Here is a 17751-nt window from a genome sequence, read left to right on the forward strand (position 1 = left end):
GCTGATTGATCCAGCTAGGGTCCACCGTGCATCTCAGCTGCAATCATCTGTGACCGGGGAGGGAGGAACCCATCATATAGACATGATGCCAAGGCTTACTCCTGCCATCCTGAGGATGGGGATAAAGGAGGAGTTCTCAAGGGTGGGAGAAGAGGAATGTCATTAGGCATCGACACACTAAAGGTATCATTTCACTGTATGCAGTAGAAATGAAAGTGAATAAATACATTTCAGAATAATTTTTAATAGCCAAGGTCACAATTGAAAAAGTTTTCTGCATATCCCTTGGTTAAGCCAAAAATTCATTTAAGCCAAACTTATTTTGCCCTGCATCCCAACTGTAGCAGACACAGATGGTTGCCTACCTAATAGGTGCTTCCCCTTTGTTCTTAGCTGGCAGGATCCCACATTTAGTTGGGTGTCCACCCTTCCCTCATAATGGTCATGGAAAGGTGACCCTATCCCTGTGTTTAGAAGTAACTTGGTCTAATGGTTGCATTGTGATCCCATTTATCTATCCAGTGATTGGCTTAGGAACAGGCACAGGACACAGTTGTGACCACTAAAACATGATGCGTAATCTGCTGAGGGGCCTTCTGATAATAAAAAAGAAACCCACGGGAACACTCCCTATTCTTCTAACACTTTTCTCACTAATAAAAAGAAACCCACTGGAACACTCCCTATTCTTCTAACACTTTGTATCTAGGTGTGATGCCTGGAGCTATGGCAGCCATCCTATGATCGATCATGAGGGGACCTAGCATGAGGATGGAAGAGTAGTAAGGCAAAGAACTTAGATCTTTGATGACCCATTTGAGCCACTGGATTAATCCACCTGGAACTATTTTACCTCTGGGATTCTTGTTTATTTATTTATTTATTTATTTATTACATTTCAAATTTGAAGTTTAATTGGCATATAACATTATATTAGTTTCAGCTGTGCAACATAATGATTCAATATTTGTATGCATGGCAAAACGATCACCACAATAAATCTATTTAACATCTGCCACCACACATAGTTACAAATTCTTTTTCTTGTAATGAGAACTTTTAAGATTTGCTCTCTTAGCAACTTTCAAATATGGAATATGGTACTCTTAAGTATCACCATCATGTCACACGTTACAGCCTAGATTCTTGTTACTTAATAAAAGAAATATTCCTGTTGTTTAAGCCGCATTGGTGGTTCAGTGGTAGAATTCTCTCCTGCCTATTGTTTAAGCCAGTTGAGTTGATTTTTTGTTACTTGCACCCCCAAACATCCTGATGCACCTCTTAATTAACACAAATCACAGAGCTACAGAGAAGACATGCTTTAGTAAAAGCTGACTTCGTAGCATGAAGAATAACCCCGCAGATGCTTTCCCCTAATGTCCCTTAGGCAACATTGGTACGATAGCCAAGAAATCATAAATCATCTCTAGTGCTCCCAGAGCCTTATCAAGACACAATATTTTGCAAACAGACCAACATTATTTTTGTGTATTTATAAAAAGCAACTCAAAGGAATGATTTGTTTAAAGTAGGTTTTCTATGCTTCAAAGTCCTGCTCCTTTCGACAGGGAGTTGGACAAGTTTAAAGCAGTTTCATTGTGCGTTCTGCTTGCTCAAGTTTGATAGGCCATGTTCTCATGACAGGTCTGTCCCTGCAATGGGCATCTGTGATGCTTTGATGTGGGCTGTGTTCGGACAGCCTAATACTTGGGGAAAAATGTGCTGAAATTGAGCAAGATTGCTTTCTGCCCAGCTGTTCTCCAAAGGCTCAGACATTTTTAGCACTGAGCAAAGACGCTTGTATTTGTTTTGACAGTCTTGGCAGGGAGAACAATGGTTGATTATCCCCGCACTTTACTAACAAATAAGACTGCCTCCAGCAGAGATAAAATATGGGTCTGGACTTGATTGCATTTCATGTCCAAGGGAATTATCTTCTATTCAGGCTGATGCCCTTTCATTATGCAGTGTATCTCTTTCTTTCTTTCTTCTCGCCTCCCACAGTAACCCATGGATTTCACTCTGAGAAGGTTGATTCCCCAAAAATCACTGTGGGCATGGCGATTTGATTATCATACAAAACATGCATTTTCATTTCTCTAATTTGATTTCTTGGAAGCTAAATTTTTTGTTTGTTTTCAGTTATCCAGATGTGCATGGTTAGTTTCTTCTCTAATTTTCGATCTGCTTGCTTTTGGTATTTGTTTGTGCTGCTGATACCATTTGAGCAAACAGGAGTCTTGGATTTTACATCAGAGCTACCTTTAAAAGGGCTACCCCAGGGGCGCCTGGATGGCTCAGTCGTTAAGTGTCTGCCTTCGGCTCGCTCAGGTCATGGTCACAGGGTCCTGGGATCGAGCCCCGCATCGGGCTCCCTGCTCGGTGGGAAGCCTGCTTCTCCCTCTCCCACTCCCCCCGCTTGTGCTCCCTCTCTCGCTGTGTCTCTCTGTGTCAAATAAATAAATAAAATCTTTAAAAAAATAAATAAAGAAAAGGGCTACCCCAGATGCTTTTCTTCACCCAGGCAGAGAAGTGTCTTGCACAGAATAATTGTTTTCTTTAAAACAAAGGAAGCTTTCGGTGTTTTCATGAAAAAGTTTCTCTTTTTTGCTCTATTATTTGCTACTTTCTGGGTAATGCAAGGACGTTAGTAGAATACTTTAACTCCATTTATTCCCTTCTGCCAAGGTAGGTTTGGGGAGGTGTTCATGAAGCTAAACCTCACCAGGTAAAAAGTCAGGGGAAGACATTCCAGGTTAGGGAGGGGGCAAGCCTGTGTGCTCCCCTGTCCGACCCTTTGTCTCTCTTCCCTGTGACCTGGGAGGCTGGCCGCTCTTAGGGCCTCACCAAGCAGCCCTGCCCTCTGGCTCTCGGTTTTGCAGCCAACAGGAGGTCCTGAAAGGGGACTGCAAGGTTAGAGCGGTTGCGCTATTTCTTCTCTCCCTCCCCCATTCTCTCCAAGCCTACCCTGGCTCTCATAGCAGCTGCATTTTCCCTGGGCCACAGCTCCTGTTGGGTGGCCCCTCCTGCAAGCTCCAGTGTATCTGCTAAGCACTCCTTCCTCCAGTTTCTGGAGACATTTGCAGAAACTGGTGACACCTCCCTTTTGCGGTTGGTCACCAGGCGATTGGTTCCCTTAACCTAACCCTCACCTCTGTCCATGGTCCCTAGGGCAAAGTTCCTGTGAGGGTGCCATCTTTCTCCTGTTGTGACCCTTGATGTGGATGCATCAGGGAGAGAAAAGTAAGGTGTGTTCAGGGACAGTCTAGTGTGGTCTGACCAGGGAGCTGAGCTGAGGGAGGCCCAGAGACGAAACTGGGGAATTAAGAAGGGGTCTTATGAGGGTCTGCCCAGTCCAGTCCGGGTTTCGCCCTGTGGGCTATGGGAATCAGGTGGAGTTGGTAGAGTTAGAGTGACATGGCCAGGCCTCCCCTTTGCAAGGGTCGCTATGGTGCTGCAGAACAGAGGACGGATTGGGAAGGAGGGGCTGAATACAGGGAGACTGGGCTGGGAGCAGTTGCTATATTATTTCACATCCCGTGGCTGCCCAGCGTACAGATGATCAAACCCAAACTCCTAGTTGTGGTCTCCAAGCCCTAGTTGATGTGGCCTCTGCCTACCAGTCTGGCCTCAGTTATGCTTCCCCCCCGCTGTTCACCACAACTTTGTCAAACTGTCCTTTTCTCCCCTGGCCAGTAGACACATCAAGGGCCTTCCAGCCCCAGGCCCATTACAGCTGCTGTCCACCTGCTGGGACACAATGCCCTTCTCACCATTCAGGTCTCAGTTCAATGCTTACATCCTCCCGGAGGATTCTAACAGGGTGCCCTCTCTCAAGGGACATGCTCTGGAAGCCACATATTACTGGAGGTTTTCTCCCCATAGGACTTATTACTGTCTGGAATATTTTCTTTACTTCGTTGTTGACTCCTGTATCATCTGTCTCCTTCCTGTACGTAGAGTATGTCAGAGAGTGACCTGGTCTTACTCACCAGTATATCTGGTGCCTGGAAGACTACCTAGAACAGAATAGATGCTCAATCACTATTTTTGGAATGAATGAATGAATAAACCTATCTTTCCACTGGGCTCCCCAACATCTACCACCCACCAGACACACATTCCACCCTTTATTGTCTCTACCCCACTCCCACATTTCTCTCGCCAACAAAATAAGGACCTTTTCAGCAAACACCATCATAGCTAATGCCAAAGGATGGCTCTGTGGGGGAAAGATACCCTCGGGAAGTGGAATCTGATGTGGTCTTCAAAGAGGGGCAGGGGGCTTGTCTGGGAACAGCCATTCGACAATGAATTCAGGTCCTAGAACAGCAAAAAGCAAACCCAACCAAAAATACCAAACCAAAACATTCACAAAAGAAAAGCAGTTGGATACTCTTAGTGCTGTATAACGAATACTCAGCAACTCAAAACAGCACTCATTGTCTCCCAGTTCCAGAGGTCAAGAGTCTACACAGGCCCTTCTGAGCTCTGATCAGTGGACCCGGGGGTTGAAATCAAGGTGTCAGATAGCTGAGCTCTTGTCTGAAGGCTCTAGGGAAGCTTTTGCTTTCAAACTCATTCAGGGTGTTGGGAGAATCCAATCCTTGAGGTTGTGGGACTAAGGTCCGTATTGGCTGGTTGTCAGATGTGGATGTCTCTCTCAGCTCCTTAAGGCCACTCGTACTCATCCTCACAGAGCCCCTTCGTCTTCAAGTGAGAAGCAGTGTGCCAAATCCTTTTCGCTCTTCAAATCTCTCTGACCTTACCTTCTGCCAGGCTTTTCCACTTTGAAGGGCGCATGTGATTACAGTGGGCCCACCCAGTTAATCCAGGATAATCTTCCTATTTTAAAGTCAACCGATTAGCACCTTGAGTACAACTACTAGTAAGAGCTTGCTATGTCCAGGGAAGCAGCTTGTCCACTGCACAGACAGAGGCAGGCAGGTAGATAGGCACACAATACAAATTTCACTCATTTCACTATTTGTCCTGAGCCTGGCCTCTCTAACAGTCAGGAGAGAGCTCTCTGAATTCCTGCCGCATCCGAGGAAGCGGAGCCAAGCCCAGTGGTAGCTTCAGCCTCAGGAATGTCACAGCACAGATGCTTCTGGATTTATTGAACTCCTGCATTGAAGACAAATGCGGGGTTCTACTGCATCCCGTTTGTCGTGCTTCCTCCCTGCCTGTTTTGCTCACTTGTCTCTTATCCCAGGCTTGTGGTAAAGTGTGTTGGCATACATTTGGGTGCAGATAACAGCTGCCTGGAGGTGCCTGGGAAGGTGTGAGTTCAGGACTGTCACTTCATTTCCCATTTAGGCAGCTGGCCAGCGCCTGGGTGATTTTTCTGGATTTGCCAAACACACATCTGAAGATGAGACGAGGGAGAGGGGGTAGGAACAGGGAGGCGGCCGGGTGCTGAGGAAAAAGGGCTTTGGAGGCAGCAAACCCTTGACTTCGCACCCACACCTGCCACTTCCTGTGTGACCCTGGGCAAGTCATTCAACCTCCCTGGGCCTCACTTTGGTTATCATTAAAACACAGGCTTTGATCTATTCCTTGTATATTGCTTTTGTGGATTAAACGAAATAATATTAAAGTGTCTGTTAAAATGCTTGTCATACTGTAGACTTTCATTTCTGTTAGGGCCTTTACTCCAATATTAAAAACCTGCTTGGCAGGTTAGTTCACTGCTCAGTGCCTCAGTTGCCCATTTGTAAAGCCGGGACAACAATAGCACTTCCTAGCATTGTTGTGAGGCTTAAATGAATGAATTTCTGCAAAATTCATTAGAACGGTGCTAAACACATAAAAAGTTTTCAAGAGGCATGCATGATAAATCACATGCCTACATTGTGTCCTCATCTCATTTAGGGTCATGAGGGAATGGGATAGAGAAGGCTGGAAATGTAGGATCCCAAGGTAGGTCCAGTCTCCTTAAGGATAAGGAAGTAACTACCCTTCTGCTTTTGTGGATTAACCTTCCTTTCTTGTCTGGAATGGAAGAGCCTTCCCCCACAGGGGAGGCCTAGCTAACTCCCTCTTCTTTCTACATAAATTCAAGAGTGCAGACAAATTATGTTCATGATCCACCACGGCATACTAAATGATCCCAAAACTTAGTGGTTTAAAACAAACATTTAGGTTTCTGAGGGTCAGGAATCTGGGAGCATCTGGGTGAAGAGCTGTGGCTGATGGTGTCTCAGAAGGTTGTGGCCAGGGTTGTGGTCAGAGTTGTATGAATCTGAAGGCCTGACTGGGACTGATGGACCTATTCCCAAGATGGTCACTCCTTTGCCTATTGGCAGGAGGCCTTAGTTCCTCAACACCTGGGTCTCTCTATAGAATGCGGTGTCCTTAAAACATGGCGCCAGAGGGTGGAAGAGAGAGATGGAAGCAGCGGTATCTTTGTGTCTCATGACCTAGCCTCAAATCGGACACATCATCTTTTCTGCAATATCCAATTGGTTAGAAGCTACTCACTAAGACCAGCCTACACTGAAGGTGAAGGGAATCAGCCTACATTCTTTTGAGGGAGTGTTGTCAAAGAATTTAAGGATGTGATTTAAAACCACTATGCCATCATGCCAGTAATGAGAGGTGCATGGAAGGTTAGGGAGGGAGGGTGATTCTCAAATGCACCAGGGTCTTTGTTCTTTGTTCCTTTAACTACCTAGTTTACCTTTCCTGGAAAAAAAGATTTGAAATTTTCCATTTCTAGCAGAGTTAAAAATATGTCCAGAAATAGAACAGAAAATGCTTATATTTCATACCACAAACTCTTTGCAAGTGCTTTCTATAAGCCGTGTCCTGTACTGGGCATCAGAAATAAAGAAGTGATTAATACAGATTTCTGCTCTCAAGAAACTTGCTGTCCAGCGGAGAGAGAGAGAGGTAGAGAGGAAGTTGGAATAACATAGGATGCCAAACTAATATTATACTGTATATTAACTGACTGGACTTTAAATAAAAATTGGAAAAACAAAAGAAGAAAATAGGATAAGGTAGTCTTTCCTCCTTGTTTTCCATTTCTATACTCTCTTCTTTCCCAGTACTTATTATAAATAGTCGTTCCTCATTTATTTGGTTATAGTACTTGTTTATTACCATTTTCCTTCCAGTATATGCTCCGTGCCTAGCACTTGACTGCTACGTATACTGCTCAGTAAATACTTGTCAGTGAGTAACTATGATATGATGAGTGCAGTAAACTGTGGCAGCAAGTAGGACGGATACCTCCCCAGCCTCAAAAGAAGGCTCCCTGGAGGAAGCGGTCCTGTGTTGAGATTTGACGTAGGAATAGGAATTATCGAGGTGGAACATGTGTGTATTATTCCTATTCTCAGGAACAACACCCTAAGCCAAAAGAGTCTAGTACATTCAAGGTGCTGCAAACACTTCTGTATGTTGGAGGCTAGAAAGAGGCAGGGGTTGGGGTGGGGTGTGGAGAGCAAACTGCAGAGGGAGTAATGACAGGTGAGAATGAAGATACAGCAGAACTAGGTTATTGAGAACTTACCTCGTGAGAAAATCTGAAGAGTATGGACCTTATCCTAAAAGCAATGAAGGAAAAATTGAGGGTAGGAAAGTAGGGGAAGGGCAAGGCCAGGGACCAAAGACTTTGTTGTTCTAGCAAGGATGTGAAGGGTCCCCCCTCCGGGCCCCACTGCCAAGGTTTGCAAGTGGGGCTACAGGTGTCCCAGGGGCCAGAGTCCAGAAAGCTACATTGCAGAAGTTATTTCTGGACCACCTTTCTGCAGAGTGCATAGTCCCCCACCCCCAGCTACTCTGGGGGTGGGGGCAAGAGCATGGAACACCATCTATCTCCAGCCCATAAGGCCAGGCCTTGCTGGGCCCCCCTCCAGTGGCCCTCAGAGCTTGTAGAAACCAAACCCTGCTGCTCCTCGTTCTCTGGCTCCCTTTCAGAAGCAGAGTTGGAGTGGGCGCTTCGAAGCCAATTATTAGAGCATAGAGACTATGAGTTGGAAAACGCATTTTCCCTGCAACATGAGAAAAAGTGCTGCTTCCTAGGATCTCCCCCCTGGAATCATCTGTGGAACATGCAGAATAACAGAAAAGCAGTTTTCTCTTGGAGACATATGGAAAACAGTTTGTTTGCTTGGAGAAAAATCATAACTTGTTGTGTTTTTTTCCCTCAGAGGAAAATTAAAACTCTCACACATTAAGTCTTTTCAATCCCTTGTTTGTCTTGTGCTTTTGAACCAAGATGCAGGCAGGGGGAAAGTGGTGCTTGTAGGTGAACAGGAAATCTAAGTTGGAAATCTAAATTACAGGGGCCAAACTATCAGAATTCCAAACTCAAATCACCCCTTCATTGTCTCGAGGGCAAGAATGGGGTCATTAGGCCACAAAACCAAATGACACCTCTTTCTCAGAAGGGAGGATGGTCTTGTTTGCCTAGTAGTGTATGCATCGGTGGGGGCAGAATGATAAATAATGGCAGAGTGTGAAATCTCCAAACATAATTTCCAAAGTAGTCTTGAAATAATCCTTCCTTTGGAGACCTGATATTCCCAGTCAAGATGGAAACAAAAGAAAATGGCCTGTCTTTCATTTGGTTCACTGGTCCAGAAAATGGGCCCTGGGAAGATAAAGCAGAGCTGGGTGTTTGAGGTGAATAAAAGGAGCCAGTAGACATTCATTGGGGATTTTCTTTGCCCAAGCATCTCCTCAACCTGGTTTCCCCCTCCCTGGAGACCCACTGGAGCTGCCTTCTTCCTCCCTTCAGGATCTCTCTTTGAACAACCTCAGACGCTCTTTTCTTGGTAATAAGAGAAACCATATGCAGGGCTTCAAGGACACATTCTGAAGGATGATTTATGCCAGCTTGTTCACAGCCTCCTCTCCCCATCCATAATTCTTCCAGAGAGCATCTAGCCGATTTGGAAAAGGTATATCAGATCTCCCAGAGAACAGTGTGCATCCTAACTCTGCATGAATGTAATTCTGACGGTTCTCTGACTGCTCAAACCTTTACAAACTGAGTAACACAAATGCACACAAGACTGCTTGGTAACTTCTGAAGAGAAAGTTGATTACCCCTTGGGAGGGTGGGACTGGGAGCAGGCGGAGGAGGTGGAGACTAACTCTCTGGATAGGCTATTTGAATAGCCTTGGGGGTATTTCCAGAAATAGGACTTAAATGAGCCAAATTCATCATGCCCCCCTCCTTAAAAACATCTTACTAAGCACCTAATATGTGCCAAGAGCTTTACTCAATGCATGCAAAGATTTACAAAAAACACGACCAGTGAACCTCAAGCAAAGGAAACACGTGAGGTGAACTCCCCATTCAGTCTAGCTTCCTGCCAGAACACACTTTGCAAATGGCAGCACAAGAAAGTAGACTCCAAAAGGCAGCAGTGATCTCACTGTGTGGAGTCGACAGAGTTCAGGATGCTGAGGTGGCCGGAATTTATGAGGTAAGATATCAAAGAAGAAAGAACTGAACAGAGAAGTTGCCTCAGAAATCTGCATTCAGGTCTCTTTCAGTCTTTGGCCAGATACCAAGGTGTGAGTGTACAACCCCTGAAGGACTAGATGGAGGACAGTGAGAGAAACTACGAGCTGGAGGGAGATTCTTGAGGTTACACAGTGATGGAAGACAGAGTTGCTAACACACAGCGTAGCTATATTATTGAACACTCTGGGCATTCAGTTGAGACCCCAGAAAGGCCAATCCAAAGAATAGGACTACTCTAGTCCTAGCACATGGACGATTCTTGACCCACAATAACAAAGCTTTAAAAAGCCCCAATAGGGGCACTTGGGTGGCTCGGTCGGTTAGGTGTCTGACTTCAGCTTGGCTCATGATCTCAGGGTCCTGGGGTCAAGCCCCATATGGGGCTGCCCACTCAGCGGGGAGTCTGCTTGTCCCTCTGCCCCTACCCCCTGCTCATGTGCGTGCACACTCTTTCTCACTCTCAAATAAATAAATAAATACTAAAAATTTTTAAAAAATTAAAAAGCCTCAATAGGCTCATACTAGACCACAAATAAATTAAATGCTTGCCAGAGTAATAACTCAACACTCAATACTCAACATTCTTCAAGAAGAAAACAACATAATCCAAACTCAACATAATAGCATTCATAATGTCCAACATTCAAAAAAAAATTGTTAGACATACAAAGTAGCATGGACATGTGATCTGCAGTCAACCTAGAATTCTACATCCAGCAATAGCCTTACTAAAAATAAAGGTAGAAAAAAGACATTTTCAGATAAGAAAAGCTGGGTTAATCACCAGTATACATGCATAAGAGATGTTAAAGGAAATTCTCCAGGAAGAAAGAAAATGATTGCATAGGATATCAGATCTATATGAAGAAGAGTATCAGAAATAGAAAATATGTTGGGTATAAATACAACAGACAGTCTTCTTATTTTTCAGATTCTTCAAAAGACATTAGACTGCTTAAACCAAATATAGTAGCAAAGCATTGTGAGGTGTATAATCCATGTGGAAGCAAAATGTATGGCAACAATAGCACAGAAGATTAAAAGGGGTAAATGAAAGTATATTATGTAAGGTTGTCCAATGTGAGGAGCTAGGAAATCAACTCAAGGTGGGGGCACCTGGCTGGCTCCATCAGTAGAGCACATGACTCTTGATCTCAGGGTTGTGAGTTCAAGCCCCAAGTTGGGTGTAGAGATCACTTAAAAATAAAATCTTTAAAAAAATTAAATAAGATCAATTCAGGGTAGACTGTGATAACTAAAGTAAGTTTATTTTAGTCCCCAGGGCAACCACTAAAAATTAAAACAAAGAGGCATAGCTAAAAAGCAAGTAGAGAAGATAGAATGGAATGCTGGAAAACATTTACTCAATCCAAAAGAAGGAAATAAGAAAGAGCATAAATGGGACAAAGAGAAAACAAATAGCTAGATGGTAGAAATCAACCCAACCAAATCACTAATTCCATTACATCTAAATACACCAGACAGTCTAACAAAAAGAACAATACTGCCAGTCTGGATTTAAAAAATGAGACTCAATTATATGACGTTTATAAGAGACACACTTTAAACATGAAGACACATACAAGTTAAAAGTAAAAGAGTAGAAAAAGATAACCATGAAATAATTGGTTGTAAAGACACAGCAGTGGGTATATTAATATCAAAATCAAGGATAATTACCAGGGATAAAAAGGGATATTACATAATGACAAAAGAATTGATTCACTAAGAAGACATGCAATTCCTAAATGTGTATTTATCTATTAACAAGCTTCAAAATACATGAATGCAAAACAGATAGAATTGAAAGGAGAAATAGACAATTCACAATAAGAATGGAAGAGGTTTATCCTCCTCTCTCAAGAATTGATAGAATGTATAAACAACAACAACAACAAAATAGATAAGATATAGAAGATTATCAGCAAAGTTAACCTAATTGTCATTGTATTGAACACAACTCAACAATTGCAGACTATGTGTTATTTCCAAATGTACATAGAACACTCACCAAATAGACCATAAACTGGGCCAAAAAAACACATCTCAATATATTTCAAATGATTGCAATCATAAATACTGTATACTTGATAATAACAGAATTAAAATAAAAATCAAGAGCAAAAAGATCTCTGGCAAATCTAAATATTTGGAAAGTAAACCACACACTTCTAAATAACCATGAATCAAAGAAGAGATCACAAGAAAAATGAGAAAATGTTTTGACCTGATGATAAAACCACAACACAAATTTGTGAGATTCAGCTAATGAAGTAGAGTAAAATGTTCAATCTAAATGCATGTATCAGGAAAGAAAAAGGGTTAAAATCAATTTATACAAGCCTTTACTTTCAGAAACTAGAAAGAGCAAATTATACTTATAGGAAATATAAGGAAATAATAGAATATAAATCAGTGAAATAGAAAGTAGACAAACAATGAAGAAAATCAACAAAACCAGAAATTTTCTTTTTTTTTTTTTTAAAGATTTTATTTATTTATTTGAGAGAGAGAGAATGAGAGACAGAGAGCATGAGAGGGAGGAGGGTCAGAGGGAGAAGCAGACTCCCTGCCGAGCAGGGAGCCCGATGCGGGACTCGATCCCGGGACTCCAGGATCACGACCTGAGCCGAAGGCAGTCGCTTAACCAACTGAGCCACCCAGGCGCCCCAAAAACCAGAAATTTTCTTTGAAGAGAATAATGAAAAGGGTAGATCTCTAGCTAGACTAATCAAGACAAAAAGAAAGACAACACAAATTACCAGTATCTAGAATGAAAGATGGGACACTAAAGATACTATAGTTGTTAAAAGACAAGACATCTAACAACCTCATGTCACTAAATTAGAACGTTTTCATAAAATCGACAAATTCTTTGAAAGACACAAATTACAAAACTCACAAAATAAGAAGTATAACATATGAATAATTCTATATCTATTAGAGAAATTTAATTTGTAATTGATAGCACTTCCACAGGAAACTCCAGGCCCGCATGACTTCACTGGTAAATTCTATCAAACATTTAAGGAAGAAATTATATCCCTACTACACAAACTTTTTCAGAAAACAGTGCAGGAGGAAACACTTTCCAACTCATTTTATGCATCGTGCATAACTCTAGTAAGGAATTAAGGACATTACAAAGAAAGAATTACAGATTAATATCCCTCCTGTGTCTATTTGCAACATTTCTGAATGAAATATTAAAGAAATTGAATATTTTGAAAGGATATAATACATCATTACCCAGTAGAGTTTATCCCCGTTACGTGAGATTTAACATTAGAAAGATTGCAAGATACTGGGTCAATGTACAAAAATCAATGGCATTTATATAAAAGAGCACCAAACAGTTGGAAAATAAACCAAAAAATTCAATATCACTTATTATAGCATCCAAAAGATGAAATACTTGGAAACAAACTTATTGAAAGGTATCTAAGAACTCTATATCGACAACTATAAAACACTGGTGAGAAGTATTAAAGATCTAAATAAATAGATATTTCATGTTCAAGGATGGGAAGATTCAACACTGTTAAGATGTCAGTTCTACCCAGATTAATCCATAGAAACATCACAATTCCTATCCCAGCAGTCCTTTTTTTTTTTTTGGTAGAAATTGACAAGCTAATTCTAAGATCTATATGGAAATGCAAAGGTTCTAGAACAGTCAAGTAATTTTGAAAAAGTACATAGTTGAATGGCTTATATCGCCTGATTTCAAATCTTACTATAACACTACAGTAATTAAGACAATGTTGAATTGGTGTAAAAATTGATAAACAGATCAGTAGGACAGATTGTAGAATCCAGAAATAGATCCACATATATACCATCAATTAAGTTTTTATGTCAGAGCTAAGGTAATTTAATGGGGAAAGGAAAATCTTTGTTTTTGTTTTTTGTTTTTTTGGGGGGCGGTTTTTAGGTGCCAGAATAACTGGGTATCCATATGGGGGAAAAAATGAGTCTTGACCCCACCTTACAGCATACTCCCAAATTAGTCCACTATAAATCAGAGACCTTAAGTTAAAAGCTAAAACCATAAAGCTTCATAAAGAAACAGAAGAATATCATCCCTAATTTGAGATAGACAAGGATTTCTTAGAAAAGACAGAAAACACTAGCCATAAGAGAAAAATTTAATAAATGAGATCTTATAAAAATTAAAACTTTTCTTCAGTAGAGAGACCATGAAAAAAAGTCAATAGGCAAGCCATACACTAGAAGGAAGTATTTGCTCATACAATCTGACAAAGAATCCAGCATATATAAAGGACTCCCACAACTCAATAAAAAGAAGACAATCACCTGTAACTAACAGCCCAAAGACTTAAACAGCCACTTCTCCAAAGACACAGAAAAAGCCCATAAGCACATCAATAAGGTCTCAAACTCACTAGACATCAAGAAAAAGTAAATTTGGGCGCCTGGGTGGCTCAGTCGTTAAACGTCTGCCTTTGGCTCAGGTCATGATCCCAGGGTCCTGGGATGGAGTCCCACATCGGGCTCCCTGCTCTGCGGGGAGCCTGCTTCTCCCTCTCCCACTCCCCCTGCTTGTGTTCCCTCTCTCGCTGTGTCTCTCTCTGTCAAATAAATAAATAAAATCTTTAAAAAAAAAGAAAAAGAAAAAGTAAATTAAGGTCATAATGAGATAACAGTGCACAGCCACTTGAATGACTAAAATTTAAAAGTTTGACACCACCACCACGTGTTAGTGGAATTGTGGAGCAAGGGGGACTCTCATACATTCCTGGAAGGCATGCAGGATGGGACAAACACTTGAGAAAACTGTTAATCTGAGAACTCTAGGAAATCTCTCTTGGCTTCCCCCAATACCCTCCCCCGCCCAACCCTGCCCATCTTACATACCCCAGAATGAGCTTTTTAAAAAGGAAATCTGATTGTGTACCTTCCCTCCTTAAAACATTTCAACAGATTCCATTGCCCTTAAGATAAAGTTCAAGTTCAGAGGTCTACAGGGCCCTTCATGATTAGGTCTCTGCTTACCTCTCCAGTCCTTTCTTAGGCTTCTTCCTTTTTCACCCTTCATCCCTCAACCTTGTCCCAGTAATGCTGCTAACAAACGGCCCCGAAACTCGGTGCCTTAAACAAGCAGGCATTTATTCTCTTGGATCTGAGGTCAGCTGGGGCCATTCTGCTTCAGGCTATGGCAGCTGGGGTTTGGGCAATATAAACTGGGGTTGGCTGGGGCACCTGCGTGGCTCAGTCAGTTAAGCATCTGACTCTTGATTCCAGCTCAGGTCTTGATCTCAGGGTCATGAGTTCAAGCCCCACATTGGGCTCCGTGCTGGGTGTGGAGCCTACTTTAAATAAATAGAGAAATAAACTGGGGTTGGCTGAGTGGCTCTACCTCTAGATGCAGATAGTGGATTGGCCTGAAGGTTCTGTTCTATGTGTCTCTCAACCTCCTTGGACCAGCAGACAAGCTGGGCATGTTCTCGTGGCAGTGGCAGAAGCTTATGGTGGCAATTGGAACACCTAATGCCCAAGACCTTAGTTCTTAAGATGCCCCTTAAGACTGACACACTGACACATCTACCAGGTTTCAGGACCATGTCAATGGCAATGCAGGGAGATGTACCTTTCACTGTAAGAACTGGGGCCAATAGCTCAACTTACTCCAACCCCCATGCTCCTGGTCAATTGAACCATTTTCAGCACCCTTCCAAGTATCCTGGGCTCCTCTTCTGCCTTCATCCTATTCTTTCTGTATAGACTGACAACTTCTCACCCACCCTCAACTCCTCCTGCAGCCTCCGTGCGTCAAGGTCAGGCCAGTGCCCTGCTATGTGCTCCCATAGTGCCTTGCACTTCCCTCTCCTGGCTCCTACTACACTGTGATGAGCTGTTCACCTGTCCAGACCCCTTATCTCTGAAGGTTTAGGTCATCTTGTTCTTGATGTGTGAGGCAGGCATGGGGAAAGTTCATTCCTGTGTACAATCTTTAGTTCCTGGAAATAGAGTACGGGGTGTGTCATGTGTTGGGCCTCAATACTTTAGGAGGGCCCAACTGCACGTGGGGTGACATACACTTTTCTCTGGGTTACAGACAGAAACGAAAGCATAGTGGATATCTGTTGCTTTTGCCTGCCCACATCTCTTTGGCCTTTTAGAAATAATAGCAGCTTGCCTTTGGGGAATCCCTCCTGCTTATGTCCCCTGCCTGGGTCAAGGTGGAGCTAACCAGATGTTCTCCCCAACCAGTTTGAATAAGGTGGAGCAAACTGATGGGAAAATAATTTGAACAGACTTTTCTCAAAGGCAATTCTTTGCTACACCTGCCCATTATTAGCTCCTGCTACCCAGACTCCCAGAGCTACTGGGGTTCCTACTCTCGATGAAGTTCTTAAATTCAGCTTTTCCTGGGATTCTCGATGCTCTCATAAATCCTTCCAATATACGCCTGCATTTCATTTTAATTAGAACAACCAGAGTACATTTCTATTACTTATTCTTAACAAATAATTAGAGCTGATACTTAACCAGATGCTCAGCAACTTCAGGCCCCACCCTGGGTCTCTGCTCTCTTCTTCCTGGCCACCTGGAAGCGGGGAGGGAGCTTGCCAGCTTTGACTTAGGGTTAATTGACCTTTGAGTGCTCATAAAGCTCATGTTGAGAGGCACACCTCTGGATGATTTAAGGCATCTTTTCTTTGCCAAGGAGGGAAAAGAATTTCCTCTGACAGCTGGAAAGACAAGTGGCTACTGCATGCCAGGTCCCACATGTTAAAAATGTACCCCATAATTATATTTGCAGAGCAGGTCTTTTGAGTATTCTTAGAGCTTTGAGGAAGGAGAGAGTTACTAGAAATTACCAGGGCGGGCAAGCGAGAAGGTGGCCTAGGAGCCACTCTGTTGCCCATCCAAATAAATCTCCCTGCTGAGAAGCCTCTCATTGATTCATTCCTATCAGTATCTCTAGGTCTATATCATCTATATCTATACATCTATCTATCTGTTATCTATCTATCTATCTATCTATCTATCTATCTATCTATCTATCTATCATCTATCTATCTATCTATTTATCGATCATCTATCTCCTCTCCTATTGGACGTGAATGGACTCTCAGAGGCCGTGGGCATTCTCACATTGTCCGTTGGCTAGACAGCATGGAGCTGGACGCACTAACAGGGTACTTAGCCCAGCTTGCCAAAGAGGCCCAGGGCACAGCTCACTGTGGGCTGGTAGTCACTTTGTGATTAAGCTCCCAGTTGTCTGGTGACACAGGAGAACAAAAGCATCCACCCGTTAGTTCCTTCTTGCCAGAAACTTACTCCATCCACGTAAGAATAAATTATGGAATCCTGTCCTCATTTGGAACGAATGACACCTTTAGTTTATTTTTAATTGTCCTTCTATGCAAATTTTTCTTTTCCTTTCTAATTTGTCATGTGAGAAAGTTAAATTAGTCTGAAAATGTGGGAACAGACTCCACCGATTTTAAGCTTTCTCCTTTCTTCCCTTAGGCATTTAGTCAGTTCTAATTTTTGGACTAGATTTGTTTGGTAAGTCAGAGAGAAGATAACAAGACTGGGGGGCAGGGAGGCAGGATTTTAAAGATAGAAGTACAAATGGAGCTGCCATCTGAGGTCTCAAATTAGGATGGAAAGGACATTCTCTACAGCTATATCTCACCGTAATTGAAAGCTTAAAACAGAGTGGATTTGATTTGAATCAAGAGGCTGCAATTAAATTTATTTTTCTAAAAAGTGCACTCTTAGTATGTAATATAGCCTAATGCCTGCTCTTCACAACTAATTCGGAGGGAAGGATATATTTCATTGTGAATATATTTCATTTTAAAGGGTACCTTTCATTTTAATGTAAGGATTTTGGAGAGGCCACAAGGTGTGGTGGGAAATGCATTAGGTTTCCAAAAGACCTGAATCCTTTCTCCTGTCCCTGATACTTACCTGCTGGGCTGACTTGACCTAACTCCCTGACCTCTCTGAGCCACAATTTCTCCCATAAAAGACTAACCTCCATCCTGCCATGCCTCAACCTACAGGGCCACTGAGCTCCATGAAGGGGGTTACTTGGTAAATGTGAGCTGCTCAGAGGATTTGCAGGACGCATTCCCGAGGAGCAGGGCCCAGCATTCTTAGCAGCCACCGACCGACTTGATTTGGCCAGGTGCAGGGAACTGGACTAGTCCAGAACGTGGTGAGGGCCACAGCCTTAGGTTCACCTGGAATGGGTTTCCTGACTCCACTGTTCTGATATACGTCAC

The sequence above is a fragment of the Mirounga angustirostris genome, unplaced genomic scaffold, assembly GCF_029215605.1.
Source record: "Mirounga angustirostris isolate CCGP_5_RB_7025 unplaced genomic scaffold, mMirAng1.0.hap1 SCAF_13, whole genome shotgun sequence".
Lineage (NCBI taxonomy): Eukaryota > Metazoa > Chordata > Mammalia > Carnivora > Phocidae > Mirounga > Mirounga angustirostris.